This window comes from Mustela lutreola, chromosome 2 (assembly GCF_030435805.1).
Source record: "Mustela lutreola isolate mMusLut2 chromosome 2, mMusLut2.pri, whole genome shotgun sequence".
Classification (NCBI taxonomy): domain Eukaryota; kingdom Metazoa; phylum Chordata; class Mammalia; order Carnivora; family Mustelidae; genus Mustela; species Mustela lutreola.
Window position 1 is genome coordinate 53,512,820 of NC_081291.1, and position 18,579 is coordinate 53,531,398.

Consider the following 18,579-nt stretch of genomic DNA (forward strand, 5'->3'; position numbering starts at 1 on the left):
GAAAATTTATGGGTTAATAATTCACATATTTGCTCAAAATGTTAAGAGAAATGAAAACACACTGCTTAATGAAAAATAAACATTTCATTCTTACAGAACACTAAAAATGGCACATTAAATATATTTTTTATTATCAGCACAAAGTATCTGCATATAATTTGTCATGAGTTTAATACACAGGTGCAGTTCTCAAACACTTTCAAAGTTAAACACTCAAATTAGAATCCACATTGTGATTTGATTCAACATCTTGGAGCTTTTCATTCCTGTAATTAAAAAGATTTTGTACTAAGTAATTACTTTGTGCTTCATTATTAACTAAAATAAACATAACCCTTTATTGTAATAAATGTTTTATACCTAAAATTTATAAATAAGAATTATACTTGAAGAGAAAACTTCTAGTTTTCTAAGTCATATGAGGGGTACCTAAGTTTTTCACAAATAATAACCCTTTTGTCATGTTACTATTCATTCATATTGGCCTCTAAGGCATGGCCAATTTTGTTTTCACTTGGTCACAATTTGAAAGAAATATTAGGGTAAAGTCAACTTCATCTGAGACCCTGTGGTACCTAAGAAAGGAAATCTTTGTTTGCCGCCACTAATTTTCATATCATCACAGATGTGTGGACAGTTTTAACAGTCGTTTCCTTCATACACATATGACAAATATGATTTTGTTAGGGAGAGGAGTGAGGGAAAAGCCTCCTGAATGTTTACCAGGAAAAATAAAACTTTTGCCAATTTAGTCAGCAAGATATAAACTAGCAAATATACAGTGACCCCATAATACACCTCCAGGCAGGATTTCTTTTAGAGACTTTGGCCCCAAAGCAAACTGGAACTTTCCATTTTAAATGAAATACCTAAAAACAGGCTATATGCTGGCCTGCCACACTCGGACATTCAGTAGAATTTTTGGTTGTCCTCTACTTCCTATTTATGAATTTTTGGTTTAAAAAAGCAAGCAAACAGGGGCTCCAGGGTGGCACAGTCGGTTAAGCATCCGACTCTTGGTTTGGGCACAGGTCATGATCTCAGGGCCATGGGATAGAGCCCTATGTGAGCTCCACACTCAGCACAGAGTCTGCTTTAGACTCTCCCTCTGCCCATTCTTCCTCAAATAAATAAATAAATCTAAAAAAAAAAATGCAAGCAAATAAAAAGCCATACTAGTATTTATATTGTGATAAATCAGAAAATATTCTTTTCAAATATGCTCCCCTCTCTTGTACCCTCCACCTCCACAGAAAAGGGAGAGGACGTTTCTAATGTAAAGTGTCAGTAGCTCAGCTAACTTTTGGAGGAACCCTGACGATACCCCCAGGAACTCGGCAATTGCAAATCAAGCCTCATCAAAATGGCACAGAGCCACCATGCCCTCCTCCCTGTGTTTCTCCACATCTTTGGCAGGTTCAACAGAGATGAGGAGCACTTGGGCTCTGTGTGGACCCCTGGGCTTTGGGAACCATTTTATCAGATGCCAGATGTGTAGCAAGAGCTGTTGCCATAGAAACCTGCCACCACAGCACCAAATTCAAATCACTCCAAAAAAAGAAGAGTTGCTCAGTACAACACGCGCACACACTGCTATGCAAAAGGCAAAACTCTGAGTGAGAACAACATTCCCACCGCCCTCCCCAATTCCCATCGTACTATAAGCTTGTTTGTGCTTGTTGGCAGTTGAAGCTCATCAAGTAGATGCCCATCTTATCTTTAAGACCGAGTGGCTGGTGTCTGACATAGAAAGAAGAAAGTCCACAAGAATCCTTTGGAAACACTGGGATTTCTAACTTGATAGGTAAACTACCCATAGAGGAACCACAGGTGGTTCTTTTCCCCTAAGGGCTAGGACAAACTATACCAAATCCCCTACAGACAAGGGACATGCATGTTGTTAGTGCTGGAAGGGGCCCTGGACACTTGAATTCCCTCATTGGACAGAGAAAACTGTGCCCCTAGACATGGAAGGAGCTGCTCAGGTTCAGAGAGTGAATGGTTTACCATAAGCAAGAAGCCATGGCCTCTGCCCATCAGAGTGACATCCCCTCATAAACACTGTGAAAGGCCCACACATGGTCAGAGCAAAGAAACCACAGATAGAAGGGAAGAAATTCACAGTTATAAGTATAGAAATAGGTTTTTTCAGTTATGTACCATCGTTCATTTGGGGGCCTCCACTCAAGGACCCTAGAGCAACATCCTGTATTACAAACTGGGATTTGCTTTTATTATGGTCTAGGTGGCAAAGGAAGGTTAAAATTATTTTAGAAAAACTGAAGAGAACACATAGTCTGGGAATCAGGACACTGGCACTGTATTGAGGGCGAGGTGAATATGGGCACACACTTCCCTCTACGGCTTTGCCTAAACTACAGGCCTTCTTGGCCTCTAAAGCACTTCTCCGTTCCCAAGCCAGAAACACGGCAGTGCTGCTTTTAGTGACCCCCCCAACCCCCATCAACCTACAGATTTCTGTAAACTCAGTCTTCCGTGGCAGCATTCTGGCTATGTCAACCCAGCAGGACCCCAAACAGTCACTGATGAAATAAACTCCAAGCTGCTTCTGCATTCATACCCAACAGGTGGCCCCACGGCCTTCCCAGTCTCTGTTCCTAGTATCCCCCTTTGTAAGGTCTCAAAGTGTCAGCCCTAGAGGTTAAACCAGACTGGACACCACAGCTCAGGGATCTCACCATCTAACCCCAAGGCCTTTGCTCAGTTTCTTCCTCTGATCTTTTATACTTAAATTCTATGCAACCAGCAAAGGCCACTTAAAATGCCTCCTCCTTCAGGTTGTCTTCCTTGACTGCTCAATCTAAAAGTCATCACTTCTGAATACCCAAAGAAATGTATCCCTATGATACTTGCCTTCCTACTTGGTTTTGTGCTCCTTGAAGCAGGGGACGTTTAATTCATTTTATATGCTTGAAAATGCAGAGCACAGTACCCTCCACATAGTAGATGGGTGGTAAACACTGCCTGAAGGACTCAGTGAGGCGGGGCAATGGGGTGCCCATATTAGAGAGTTACAGGATATGTTAAAGATCAAAGATGCCATAAAATAAGAAATTTCAAAAGATTTAAGAATATATAAAGAACTCTCAAAACTCAACAATAAAAATAACTCAATTTGAAAATAGGAAAAGATCTATAAATAACTCAATTTGAAAATAGGAAAAGATCTAAATAGCTTTTCTCAAAGAAAGATATGCAAACAGCCAATAAGTACATAGAAAGATGTCTAGGGGCACCTGGGTGGCTCAGTGGGTTAAAGCCTCTGCCTTCAGCTCAGGTCATGATCCCAGCATCTTGGGATCGAGCCCCACATCAGGCTCTCTGCTCAGCGGGGAACTTGCTTCCTCTTCTCTCTCTGCCTGCCTCTCTGCCTGCTTGTGATCTCTGTCTGCCATATAAATAAATAAAATCTTTTAAAAAAATAAAATAAAAAAAGAAAGACGTCTAACTTCATTAGTGGTCAGGAAACCAGAAATCAAAACTACAATGAAATACCACTTTACACACACTAGTGGGGCTATAATCAAAAGACAGAAAGTGACAAGTGTTGACAAGGATGTGAGGAATCTGGGACCCTCATGCACTGCTGGTGTAAATGCAAAACAGTGCAGTTGCTGTGGAAAACAATTCTGGGCAGTTCCTCGAATGGTTAAACACAGAGTTACCATATAAGCTAGCAATTCCACGCCAAGGCATTTAACCAGGAGAAATTAAAACACGAATTCACATAAAAACTTCTATGAATGTTCAGAGCAACATTATTCATAAGACAGTCAAAACCCTAAATGCTCAGCAAGTGACACATTGGTACAGAAAATATGTAATCTATCCATATGATGGAACATTATTCAGCCATAAAAAGTAATGAAGTACTGATTCACAGATGAACCTAGAAAACAGTAGGAGAAGTAAAGGAAGCCAGACACAGAAGGCCATATACTGCCTGACTCCACAGACATGAAACGTCCAGGATAAGCAAATGTGAAGAGGCAAAAAGTACAATAGTGACTGTTGTGGGGGGAAGCGTTACACCATTTGGAAAGTAACTGCCCGTGAATGCAGGGCTTCTTTCGGGGATGATCGATGAAAATGTTCTAACATGGACTGTGGTAATGGTTGCTGAACTCTGTGAATATACTAAAAACCACTGGATTGTATATGTTACATGGGTGAAAATTACACTGGTGTGTGAATATCTCAATAAAAATATTACCCCTAAAAATAAAAATATATTTATAAGTAGATGAAAAAACCCTCCAATATTATTAGTTCCTTTCCTGCCTCAGGTTTTTCACACTGAACTGTTACATAAGAACAAGCATCTATTCATTTATTTCTCCTGGAATAAAAAATCAACCTTTTGCTATGACAGCTACAAGCTCTCTACAATGCTGAAGTCAAAAAAAATTTTTTTTAATATTATTAAGTTAAGAAAAGGCAAAGCAGGGAAGGAACCGCTTGAGGTTACGGAGGCACTTGGATTCATCAGAGTTCTGTTAAGCGCCAGCCCGGCTTGTAATTGGACTGCATGTGTGAGCGCCTGCTGCATGCTGAAGGCTGTGTGAAGGGCTGTCGCAGAGACAACTGATGAAACTTATACAGACCCTGACCACAAGCAGGGGAGGAAAGAATACACGCCAAAAGGAACTTACCTTGAGGTGTAAAGGACTTTTTGCTCTTGAATTAACGTGCATTCTAAATTTCACAATGGCTTGGTAAATGAAAAGGAAGAAAGGATTATCTCTCTTTTTCAGGATTAAGCAGGAGAAAGGAGATCTCAGTAGCCTGGTGTTTCAAGTTTCTCAAGTTGCCCTCATTACAATTGTCAATTTAACTTTAAAAAAAAAATTCTGGTTATAACAAAGGACGTTCAATTTTCAAAATGTATTTGGTATTTTTTTTTTAACTTTTTAAAATGTATTTGTCTCAGAGAGAGAGAGAGAGAGAGAGCACAAGCAGGGAGAGCTGCAGGCAGAAGGAGAATCAAGCTCTGGGGCCTCGTTTCAGAATCCTGCAAAGATTCTAACAAGACGCTTTACTTCCTACATTTTAATAGAGCTAAGCCTGAGTTTGTCTTAACAATCAACTGGCATATTTTAATTAGCAAGGCAGTTTCTTTCTTAGTGGGACAACAAGATAATGGTGCATCTCAGAATGGATACACATGGAACCCAAGTGCAGAGCCCTCAAAACAGCATCCACCTTGTTAGCTCTGCTTCTTCATTTATAGAATTAAACGGTTTGATTACATGGCCATGATGGCTTAACCTCAGCTTGAAAGATCTCTGTTCTACGTAATGCACATCTTCCGAAGTTAAGTTACACTTTAATCACTGATCAAGAAATAGTCAACTTTTATAGGGCACCCTTTACACAATAGGGAAAAAAAAAAACAGACCCCACTAAGTATTCCTAACTTACCCCATCCTTGAAGGAGATGCAATTAAAAAGCAAGTATACTAGGGGCGCCTGGGTGGCTCAGTGAGGTAAAGCCTCTGCCTTCGGCTCAGGTCAGGATCCCAGGGCCCTGGGATCAAGCCAGCATGGCCTCGGTTCTCTGCTCAGCAGGGAGCCTGCTTCCCACTCCCCCACCCCCTCACCCCCCGCCTGCCTCTCTGCCTACTTGTGATCTCTGTCAGATAAATAAATAAAATCTTTAAAAAAAAAAAAAAAAAAAAAGACTGTGGCAAGCCTCATGAGGAATTAATCAAAACCAAGGCATTTTTTTGGTCTTTTTTTTTTTGAAGATTAGTCAAATAATACAAGGCTGAAATGGCAGTGTTTGTGTTTTCGGAGAAGGGGAAGGTAATGACTGTAGGAAAAACAGAAAAAGTATCTTGCTGTAATTTTTAAGGATAGATTTTTTTTTTTTAATTTTTTTTTAATTTTATTTATTTCTTTGACAGAGACAGATCACAAGTAGGCAGAGAGGCAGGCAGAGAGAGGAGGAAGCAGGCTCCCCGCTGAGCAGAGAGCCCGATGCGGGACTCGATCCCAGGACCCTGAGATCATGACCTGAGCCGAAGGCAGAGGCTTCAACCCACTGAGCCACCCAGGCGCCCTAAGGATAGATTTTTCACAAAAATCTGTATTGCCTTCCTTGCTCCAAAGCTTTCTTCCACAATCTAAATCGTTGTGGTGTTTAAGACTTGATGTTCTACTCCCCACCCCCGGCCCTTTTATCATGTTTGAACCTAAATCAAAGTAAAACCACAGCTCAGTTCCCCCCACACCCACAAGCCTCTGGGCTACGTGGAAACGTCTCCTGTCTGACCACAGCCCACGGCCACCAGACTGACATCACCGTACTGGCAAGAGTCACCCAGATAAACAGCAGCACTCTCCTCTCACACTCAAGACTGTGCGGGGCAGCAGCCCCGGGCTTACTCGTTCTCTTTCAAATAATACTTCTTTGTCTCAGGGACTAGCAGCTGGAGAGAAGACTGTGAAGTCAATCTCTTTCACACAGTTCAACTGGTGGCTATCCCCATTCTGGTTCCTTTTTTTCTTTTTGTGAGGAGGGCTGTTAGGCAACATGATGAAACCCGGGTGAGCCAGCAGAGATAAAAGACGTGACGTAGTGTCTGCCAGCAGAGCAGGGATTACAATTGATTCTACAACTCACTGACCGCGCCCCCTCGCCCCCACCCCGCCCCCACCCCTTTCCCACCGCCACTCTTGGGAGCCCAGTGCCACAGCAGGAGACCTGCAGAGCCCAATCTCACATCTGGAAGCCAACCCTCAGTGAAAGGTCACTCTTGTACAGTCAGCCAGGCAGGGGAGGCCAGACCCCAGCTGAGTATGATTTGAGAGCAGCTCTGGTCTTTTCAGAGCAACAAAAAGATTGCTCAGGAAAAAAAGAAAAATGCTTACGGTATATTGCTGGCTGCTAATAATATGATTAAGGGTAAGAAAACATAGTAAATGTGGAGTTGAAACATACCCCATTGTAATCAGAATTTCAAGTAATCCAAATAATCCTGTAAACATTACACTTCGTCTGAGCTTTCCTGTATCTTATGTCAGTATATTTTACTTTTAAAGCATTTAAAAATAGGATCTGTAACTCTGGTTTTTTCTTACTAGAGTCTTATATTGCAAGAAGGGAAGAATGATTCCTGAATTGTAGCTGAGGAAACTAGTGTTTCAAGAATGAAGTGAGCTGCTCAAGGTCATAGAGCTGACCCAGAGAAGAGCTGGAAGGAGAAACACGGCATTCAGATCCATTTTCATATTCTTTATAGCTATGCAGAATGCTTTATCAGGTTAAGGAAAAGAAGTGGGAGGGACACCTGGGTGGCTCAGTGGGTTAAGTGTCTGCCTTTGGCTCAAGTCATGACCTCAGAGTCCTGGGATTGAACCCTGTATCAGGGTCCCTGCTCAGTGGGGAACCTGCACCTCCCTCATCTCCCTCCACCTGCTGCTCCCTCTGCTTGTGCTCTCTAGCTAACTCTCTCTCTCTCTCAAATTAATAAATAAAATCTTTAAAAAATAAAATAAAAGTGGGACGAAGGAAGAGAGAGCAGGAGGGGAAGTCCAAAAGGGCAGTGTTGTGGGCTGAGCTTTGTACCCCCAAAATTTGTAAGTCCTAACCCCAGTACCTCAGAATATGCCTGTATTTTGGAACAGGGTCTCTACAGAAATAATTAAGGTTAAATGAGGTCATTAGGGTGGGCCCTAATCCTGTAAATTGGTATGCTTCTAAAAAGAGATGAAGACACAGACACGCACAGAAGGAAACCATATTAACATGAAGACCGCCATCTGCAAGCCAAGGATAGAGGCTCCAGAAGAAACCGCCCCTGCTGACCTCCTGCCCTCAGACTTCCAGCCTCCAGAACCGTGACACAACAAACACTTGTTAAGCCCCCAGTCTGGGGTGCTTTGTTATGGCGCCAGAGCTGAAGAGCACAAGGAGGACCAACTAGGCAGGGAAGAACAGTAGGAAGGGAAGAAGAGTGGTGAGGACAGGTGTAAAACCCTTGTCTGTTTGCAAGGAGAAAGCTGTTCAGTTTGGAACCAAACAGTTCCGGCCACCTCATCTATTCCAGCTCACCCAACACAGCAGGACTGCTCAAGATGCATGGATGCTGCTTTGGGATTAGAAGTCACAGAGGAGAGGAGACCAATGGGTCAGCACTGAGAGAGAGTGGACATCTTGGCTGGGCTCCAGGAAAAGTGTAGAGCTTCAGCACAAATGAGCAGGGTGTTCTCTTAGCTGCACAGGTGAAGAAGAGAACCCTGCAGAGCAGGTCTGGGTAGTACCTGCTCCAAGACAGTGCTGGTGCATGTGGAAGGGCGGGGGTTGGGGTGGGGGAGCTGGTGTCCTCAATCCTTAATGGTTTTAAACATCTATAATTCTATAAGGACTGGTATAAAAATGGTAAAAAAAAAAAAAAAACCCAGGGGAACACTAAAATGTCTAGAATTCTCAAACTCCATTCTGAATAGACAATATATGTTAAATAAATTGACTAGAAAGGTTAATCTGAATATAAAAAAGCACTAACGGAAGATATTTTGAAGACAATTAAAAATTATTATATTCACATCCATATGTTGCTATTCATTTAATTACGTTTTATACCGCTTAAAATAATTTTGTTGTTTTGGGGATTAAAAAAAGAAAATCCCCGCAACCTCATTTGCTCTACTGAACTCATTTTACAATTTAACAGTAGCTTCAGGGAATATGCAACACTGTAATCTCAGGGGCGCCTGGGTGGTTCAGGCAGTGAGTTAAGCAGCTGACTCTTGGTTTCGGCTCAGACCATGACTGAGCCCCACTGAGCGGGTGGGGGTCCCATTCAGTGGGGAGTTTGCTTCCCCTCTGCCCCCACCAACCCCCTCAAATAAATAAATACATCTTTTTTAAAAATACTGTAACCTCGGTGAAATTACCACCAAGTAAGAGAACTGAAATTAATGTCTTATTATACGTATCACTTCAGCTTAAAGAAAAATTCAGGTATCTAGCAACAACACAATGAGGCTAAAGATCAGATTTCAGAATCAGGCTGGGTTTCGGCTTTCATAAATCACAACTGGGACTCAAAAGATCTAACAATTGTCTGTGTCCTTGGTTTCCTGAGCCAGACCAGTGACCACACCAACTTCTATTCCTGGTCCTCCAACCCTAGTGTGGTTCTGACTGAGCTGCAGAGGATTCAAAGTCAATCAGGAAGCCCAGTCTCGGGGTGTAAGCACTGCTTTCCTCTACCAATGAAGCCGGAAGGGCTGTGTCTGCCTGGATATTAGAACATCGACATAATGTGTCACAGTTCCTCGCAAATCCCTGTCAGAGGGTCCAGCACCAACATGTGACCCAATAAAGGCAGCCCAAGAACCTTTTAGTCCCAAACGTCCAGAAACTTCCTTAATGGAAAGACCCTATAACAGCAGAAATTCTTCACTATATTTACCAGAAAAACTACTTTTGTGACAAGTTACTGCTAATGAGAAGGAGGAGAATTACAGATTTTACAGATGGTCTTAGAATCAGGCTCAATTTCCTCCATGGTAGAGCTCATAAGTGTTTAGAAGGAATCACCAAACAAGCTGAAGTGAAAAAGGCTTGTTCTAGCCTCTTCAACAGTTGAGCTGCCTCCTGAGGGACTCTAGTTACCATAAAATAGAGAAATTAAGCTGTGGAGGAAATGGTAAATGGAAGTGGATAATGTATGTGGGGAAAAATACCCAAAGAAACTCTCTCTTTAAGACCTCTGGTGTGCAACAGGTTAAACATCGAAGGTAATATGCTAGTATCTGTGTTCTCAAAACATTCTTCACGTGAAAGGAATTCTGGAGAGTATGACTGGGCCAGGAGCTTCTGGAGGATTAAGCCTTATGATAAATCACTGACCACTGGAGGAGGAAAGGGGAAAAGGAAAAAAAAAAAAAAAAAAAGACAATGTTGGGAGGGAAAGGTGAGCCTGGAGACCTTCCCTCCTCTGATACCCCATAACCTCTGGAATAGACTCATCACAGTCTGCCTATAGAAGAGTCTACCGGTGCCCAGCTCACCCTATAACACCATACCCATGGGCAGGAGTACCTCACGTCTTTCGGTACCCCTCACTACACTAACCCAGTAGAGAAACTCTACAGAAGAGGGTTTGGGAATCAGAAAAAGTGATCTTGGCAAAGTCTCTTCACCTCTCTCATGAGCCCCCATTTCTTCATCTACCTTCAAGGACTTTTGTGTGAATCACTAAAAACTTATCAAAAGTTCCCAGCCCAAAAGAGGCCATGTACTGTACTGTGTTTAATTCTATCAGATAACATTTCCATTTAAAAGATGAGATGAGGGGCGCCTGGGTGGCTCAGTGGGTTAAAGCCTCTGCCTGCAGCTCAGGTCATGATGCCAGGGTCCTGGGATTGAGCACCACATCAGGCTCTCTGCTCAGCGGGGAGCCTGCTTCCTCCTTTCTCTGCCTGCCTCTCTGCCTCTCTCTGTCATATAAATAAATAAAATATTAAAAAAAAAAAAAAAAGATGGGACAAACATCCTCCATCAAATAGCTCAGAAAGCCATGCTGTTATCCCACAGAGATGCATTAACTCACTGTATTACTTATCATTGCTAAACATGCTGGTTTCAGAAGCCACAGACTGAATTTCCCAAGGATTGAAATAGGACGCAGTTCAAATACTGAAAGAGTGACACCCAAGACTGGGAGAGTGAAAGCGGCGTTAAGAACTCAGGCGTGCACACAATTGAAGTGCCTAATAACCAGGAAGACTGTAAAACAAGCCACTTAAAGTAACATTCTGTAAACTTTATTGGTGAAAGAATTAGGTATTTGAGTCATTTTCTTCCAACTTTTTATTTCAAAAACATTTTAAAGCCACCAAAAGTTGAATGAACAAGGAGCATCCCACCCCGTACATCTAAGCATCTGGTCAGTGTTTTTCCTACACACATACACTTTTTTAATTTTTTTGCTCTAACTGCTGTTAAGTACTTGAAGTAACTTGTACTATATCATATTTCACCCCCAAACTCCAACAATTGTCTTCCAAGAACACTGACCTTCCTCTTCATCACTACAATACCATCACTGCACCCAACAAGGGAAAGCGGATAAACTGCCATTTTCTAATATCCAATTCATATATCCATATTCAGATTTTCTGACCTGAATGCCTTCTTTTCAGAGACCATGGGGGAAGTGGTGGGAGCATCCAGATAAAATCAAGAACCTCACACTGCTGTATGTAGCTGTCATGCCTCTTTACTTTCTTTTTATCTAAAGGAATTTTACTTTCCTCCTCTTTCATGGCACTGCATTTAAAAATGATCCAAACCAGGGATGCCTGGGTGGGTCAGTCAGTTGAGTGTCTAACTCTTGGTTTCAGCTCAGGTCATGATATCATTGTGAGATCGAGCCCTCACTTGGGCTCCAAGCTGAAACGGGAAGTCTAACAGAGATTCTCTTTCTCTCTTTCTCTCTCTCCGCTCCTCTACCCCGATCCCTGCTCGTGCATGCTCTCTCTCTCTCTCCGAAATACATACATCTTAAAAAAAAAAAAAAATCAAGGCCAATTAGCTGTCCTACACCTTATTGTGGCCTGATGAGATTTTCTCACAATTACAATCAAGTTGAACATTTTTTGCCAAGATACTAGGGAGGTGATACGGTGCACATCTCACCGACTCACATTGGGAGGCACCTGGTGTCACTTTACCCCATTGCTGGTGAAGCTAAGCTTGATTACTTGCTTAAGATGGCATCCACAGGGCACCTGGGTGGCTCAGTGGGTTAAGCCACTGCCTTCGGCTCAGGCATGATCTCAGAGTCCTGGGATCGAGTCCCGCGTCGGGCTATCTGCTCAGCGGGGAGCCTGCTTCCTCCTCTCTCTCTCTGCCTGCCTCTCTGCCTACTTGTGATCTCTGTCAAACAAATAAATAAAATCTTTAAAAAAAAAAAAAAAAAAAAAAAAGATGGCATCCACAGATGTCTCCACTATGAAAAAGTGGCCTTTCCCCGCTGTAGTAAAAAGGGGTGTACGCATCTTGTCATTATCACTCAATCATTTGCTCATTTATTAAGCACTTCTTATTTGTTATACAAGAGACCAGAGCTAAGCTGGATAAAACATAAAGTTTCTGATTACAAATCAGCACAAGTCTGATTTGGGATATAATATTTTCATATAAAAGACAATTAGGAGCGCTTCGGTGGCTCAGTCAGTTGAGCGTCTAACTCTTGGCTTTGGCTCAGGTCACAGCCTCATGGGTTGTGAGATCAGGCCCCGTGTCAGGCTCTGTGCTCATTAAGACGTCCACTTGAAGATCCTCTCCCTTTGGCCCTCCCCCAACTCATGTGTGCACACTATGCCTCTCTCAAATAAATAAGTCTTCATTTTTTAAAAAAGACAATGAAAAAAATATATCATGAAATACCCAGTGTTATCAGGGATTGGCTTATACTCTTCCTGGAATATAGCAGGTACTCAATAAATATCTGTTGAATAAGTGATCTGTATAACTCAGGCAAACAAAAGCCACTGGAACTAACCTCGTGTTTCAATTCTTCCTTCTCATATCACCTATACCTTGGGCCAAGAGTCTTCAGCCATGAGAGATTAAAATCCCGGAGGGACTGGACTGCTGAAATAAAGTCTGAAATTCTTCAAACTGGTAGTCTAGATCTCCACAGCCTCTAGCTTTGTGTCTCTCTCTCTGGGTTTCACTACTTCTCCCAAACTTCACTGCACGTGCCGATCCCTCCTGCCGGGCATGGCCTTCCATCTCCCCTCCCACCTATCTAAACCATACCCTCGCTTTCACTCGGGTCTGGGCTAGGGTACAAATCCTACCTTCTTTAGCAAGATCCTCCTTGGCAAGTCAGCATTCCTAGGTTTTTACAGTCTTTAAAATATCTCTCAACCTGGCTCTCTGGGTCATGCACTGTGTTCTTAATCACATCACCTAATAGGAGCACTGCTTCACAGAAGCTTGGACCAAGCTGGTAAGCCAACAGGCCACTGGACAGACCCAGGTTCCAGGGGCCAACCTTAGTCTGGTCTCCTTTGCTCTGAAAGCTGCCACCCAAGCTCTGTTCTTGAGATGATCCTCATCCCACAATGATGATTAAAGTGGGATTTGTATCCCGGCCTGTCATCCCAGAAACGGACATGTGGAGCCTTTATTTTTAAGGCTAATTGCTAACTGTTGATGTTAGTCCCAGTTGAAAAAAAGTATGAGATGTTAGAGCTGGCAGAAGAAATGAAGGGATACATTTCACTCAAAAAAAATTTTCGTGCCTGGTATGTTTGGAGTACTATGCCAGGAATGGAGGAAAATACAAAGATGTTTTCAGATCTGGTCTCTGCCTCAAGGAACTGTAGTTCTACAGGAGTGATAAGTCATGGAGATAAATAACTACAAGGAAAAACATTATAAATGCCGAAATAAAAGAGATATTCTTTAACTGAGTGAATCATGTGCTATATGAATCAAAGCTCAATAAAGCAGTTACAAAAAAAGTAATAACTGAGGACCGTAAAGAGTTTTTTTTTATTATAGGACTCTATCAATAATTACCATATTAGGAAGTACAACTGAAGAAAGTGTTCAAATATTAATTTGAAGATAAAAATAAACTTAGTACATTAAAAAAAAGGAGGCAAAGCAATGGGCATTTAGTTAAAAGGAAGACGTTAATTCTAGCTCTAATAGTTAGGAGTAGAATTTGAAAAACAGGTAGGATTTAAATGCTTGAAATGATGGGTAGGAGTATTCGAGGAGGGGACAACTGTTTGAAAAAATGGAGAGAGCAAGGATGATGCCATGTGTGTGCGCACGTGCACAGGTCAACCTAACTGGAATGAAAGGCTCATTCCTTCCAGTAGTAAAGAGTTAGGACTAAGGAGATAGATGGGTCTGATAAATAAAGGGCTTTGAACACAGGCAGAGCATTTAGACTTGGTGTGACAAGCATCTGATAGGGAGCCATTGTAAGTGTTGACACAGCTAAAGCAAATCTTCAGACACTATGCCAGTGACTTCCAGGATGGACACACCTGAGCCACGGGACAAGGCAGTACTGCACGTGGAAGGGGGAAGGGCAACTCTGTTCACATCTGTGAGTGTAGTGAAGAGGCAAGTTCAAGAGACATTTTAAGGAAAGATCTTCTTTATAAATTGAGAAACTACATAAACTGGAAAAGCCAGAAAGCTACACTCTTTTTCAACCTTATCAATATATAAGCAGAAAAATAAAGATTGAGTTACAAGTGTAAGTTTGTATTTTAGGCTTGCCAGGTTGATGTAGAAATCTAATTAGCCTTCTACATCCACATTTTTGTTATGACATTTTTATATTCTAATAAGATGATTTTTATTGCTAGACAAAAAAATTCAACACACCAAAACTCATTTCCTTTAAATGAGCAGAGATGTCTACTGTTTTTAATTGCAGGAGTTATGCTAAGAGTTTCCAACTGTCCATGAATAATCCAAATTCATTTAATAGATATTTCCTGGGTAATATCTGAGTTGTGAAGAATATCAAGCTTCTCAAACAATAATGGGTACGTAGAGAAGAAAAAAAAATTTTTTTTGAAGATTTTATTTATTTGTCAGAGGGAGAGCTGCAGGCAGAACAGGCAGAATGAGAAGCAGGTTCCCCACTGAGCAAGGAGCCCCATGTAGGACTGGATCCCAGGACCCTGAGATCATGACCTGAGCCAAAGGCAGACACTTTAACCAACTGAGCCACCCAGGTGTCCCAAGAAGAAAAATTGTTTACAGTGATTTAAAACAGACTCAAATGAAATCCACCCTGTGTTAAAATAAACCAATTCTAAAAAAAAAATTAAACATCCTTCATTAAATTAGTGTCAAGCTAATACACAGTTGTTAGGGTTGGTTTTTTTTTCATAGTATACAGTATATTTTGGGGTCCTTTTATGGAAAAATTTTATTAATTACAGTTTACATAAGCTATTACTGAAAGATGTTTGCATTCCCCACCCAAAAACTAAAACACTTTTGGACTTGGAGTCTAAAAGTATACTAACCAGTCTGAGAGAGTATCAAACCATTCATTGCAGATTTACTGGACAGGCAAACAATTAATTTCATCTACAGATAAAGGTAATTATCCCCAAATTTATTTTTATGTCATACTAAAAACAATGGCATGGCAGCCGTATGCAGCCTAACCAAAGGATATGTGAGTCTGAGGGGAAAGGACCAATGCAGATTTGTTTCCTAGGTTTTAACAGTAATTGGAAATAAGATCCTTATGAAAAAAATTATACTCAATCAAGGGGAACTTTTTGTATCCCTATCAAGTGCCAAGAGAAGATACTGTTAAATAATCAACTAAAAAGTGGTTAACAGTTTATCTGAAAACAAGTGATTTCAGTAGCATGGAGAATTTGACACGCTTCCCCAAAACAATACACCTCCGTGACGCTAAGAAGTTTTACAGGGGAGTCTGAAGGCAAAGGGGGCTTCCCCAAATTAAAGAAATTTTAAAACTGCAGAAGGGAATGCTGCTTACATTTCACTTCTGCTTCTCCCTATCCTGTCTACACCCCTCCACCTCTTTTAAAGTTTACATTAGCCAGTGAGCAAATTTTATCAATGAAAGGCCAGGAAGGAGTGACTCCTCTGGCATATTTGCTTAAGATATGAAGGTCAAACAACCACTGTGCTCATAAAAGTTGTGGCTGGTTCAGGGCCTACACTTTAAGTCTCTCCTTACCTCCAAGTGACTCATTAGGAAGCCAAAGAAAGAGGAAAACTGAGCTGATCAAAGGCCGGGCTGTCATTAAGTGAAAATGAGCAAAGATGAAAGGCTTGCCCTCCACTTCAAAGGTTCAGCAGAGGCTGGGTGAGCTGACAGCAGGAGTCCCTGGATCGGAGGTGCAGACAGCGGAGGTATGGACCAGACATTCCTGGAGCTCCTGTATGCCCGCTACACAGAGACCGAGGACAAACAAACTCCAGGGGTTTCCTCCTGAATGTACAGAGCGGTGGGTGACCCAAAGTATAAAGGGGCAAACACCATTCCCACACTTCCAAAAATGAAAATTAAAAAAATGTGGTGCAGTTCACGGACTGCTGCAGCTGGTGGTGTCTCTCAAACAGTGCATTTACGCTGACGGAGAGTTTCTCCGTAGGCCCCGCAGGTGTGTAAGGAAACAGTTCCTGATTCTGAGAGGTCTTGGGTGAAGCAGTAAGACTCATTTTTCTCCACAAACTGAATGCAGGATGCTTAGTGTGTTGAGGCAGGCCACCGCAGACTTGCCCGAGGCTTTTGGGTATATGAGCAGAGCTGGTCTACAGTCACAACAGGGCTAGGGAGGAGCCAGAAAGTCACACGGATTTCACCACAGTTTCCTCATTCTACCCTGTCCCTTCCTTGTACCCCAACTTCCCACCCATTCCCAGTACCTCCAAAGACAGAGGCTTCTTCAGGCAGGAAAGATTTTACATTAGAAGGGGCCATTAAGTCAGGTGGTCTCCTCTCCATCCCAAGATAGATTCCCTGGAATGACTACAAAGTACAGTAAATGTGCACTCCCTACCTCACCCCCTTTAACACATGGTACAACCTTATCTGTATGGTTTTGACCACACCGGAGACTTTTCACCAAATTTGCAATGCCGGGGCGCCTGGGTGGCTCAGTGGGTTAAGCTGCTGCCTTTGGCTCAGGTCATGATCTCAGGGTCCTAGGATCGAGTCCCGCATTGGGCTCTCTGCTCAGCGGGGAGCCTGCTTCCTCCTCTCTCTCTGACTACTTGTAATCTCTCTCTGTCAAATAAATAAAATCTTAAAAAAAACACACACACACAAAAACCCAAAAAATTTGCAATGCCCTCCCACCCTGTATTTACTGCTAATAATGGAAGTGCACGTAAGGGCAGAGGGTGAAAGGACAAGGGAGCCCTCCACTCTGCCCAAAACGAATAATCAGGTCGATAGGTGACACTCAGAAGCATTTACTTAGTGTTCCAAAAGCTTATATACATGAATTCATTTCATCCTCCTAATTACCGTGAAGTAGGTATTCTTACGAGCCTCATTTTAGAGAGGAGGAAATGGAAGCAAAGAAGTGGCTTAGCAAGTTGCCCAAGGTCATATGCCATTCAGAGAGGCTTAAAGGAGCAGATGGTGCTCCAGCTGGGTCTTGAAGGATGAACAGGAATTTTGTACAGGAAAAAGTCCTGCAGACCAAACAAGCTCTCAGTGCAGAGTGGTGGGAAACAGCATGGCACCGCCAAGCTCCTGGGATGTACAGGGCAAAGTGAAAGAGCAGTAAGTGACGAAGCAGGGAAAGACAGTGATGGTGGGGGACAGGTTGGGCTTTGGCCATCTAAATGCTTTAGCACCTCGAAGGCCCCCTCAAATAAATGTTCATTATAAGAAAAATTAGCTTCTATGCAGACAAGCATAAGGCAAGGCCATGAGCCCTGCCTTCTCCCACTTCCGGTCAGACTGCTACCACTAGAGCTCTCTTGCATGGAAATTCTGTAGCAGCCTCCTCTCCCAAGCCATGCTAAAGCAAGTGCGGGCTTTATTTTGGAGGCAATGGGGAACCAATCAATGAGGACACTCAACTGGAAAAGCAACATACTCACAAATTTATGTTGCCATCTGCACATCTGCCCTTGGCAGGCAGCTTCACCTAGAATTCCATCCCCCTCTTCTGCTAATCCTTATCCCCAGGCCCCAAACACACCCACCCACAAGTTACTCTCTGTAAAAAAGTACCTTAATTTACAACATGCATGATGCCTAACTTGCTTCTTATACAATAACTAGTACTGATTATAAAAAAAACATACTAGACTGTCAGCTCCTTGAGAAGAGCAGTGTGGGCCCCCTGCACCAGACACAAAGCCTGGTGCTCAAATATTCATTGGATGACCTACAGGTGCCATTAGTAAGGTTCATCACCAAACTAAGGATATTTGGCAAAATGTTTTCATGTAAGCAAATCACACATGAAGGATTTTGCAAATAATCAAATAAATGGAATAAGAGTACAAACAATATTCTCCCCTTCAAATCTCCAAATTGTATAATAGCTTTATTAAGAGATAATTCATATACCACACAATTTACCCATTTAAAGTGTCCAATTCAATGAGTTTTAGTGTAAGCACAGGGTTGTACAACAATCATTAGAATACTTCTTCCTTGCAAAAAAGACTGTACCCTGTAGTAGTCACTACCCACACTATACCCCCTCTCCAGTCTCTGGCAACTACCACCATACTTTCTGTTTCTTTATAATTGCCTATTCCAGATATTTCATATAAGTAGAATCATATCTGTGGCTTTCTGTGTCTGGCTTCTTTCACTCAGCTAATGTTTTCAAGGCCAATCCATGTTGTAATATATATACCAGTACTGCATTCCTTTTCATCGCCAAGTAATATTCCATTCTAAGGGATTTACCACATCTTATTTATCTGTTCATTGGTTAAGGGATATTTGCATTGGTCCTTTTTGGGGTGGGGGGCAATTCTGAATAATGCTGCTATGGATGTCTGAGGACAAACTTTTGTGAGGCTATGTTTTCAATTCTCTTGGG

General features: G+C 42.1%; 1 protein-coding gene across 4 annotated transcripts in view; it reads right to left on the reverse strand.

The window, feature by feature from the left end:
* Nucleotides 1-18,579, reverse strand: part of VGLL4 (vestigial like family member 4) — a 153,564-nt gene that overhangs the window by 42,117 nt on the left and 92,868 nt on the right. The gene's annotated exons all lie outside the window — the stretch shown is intronic.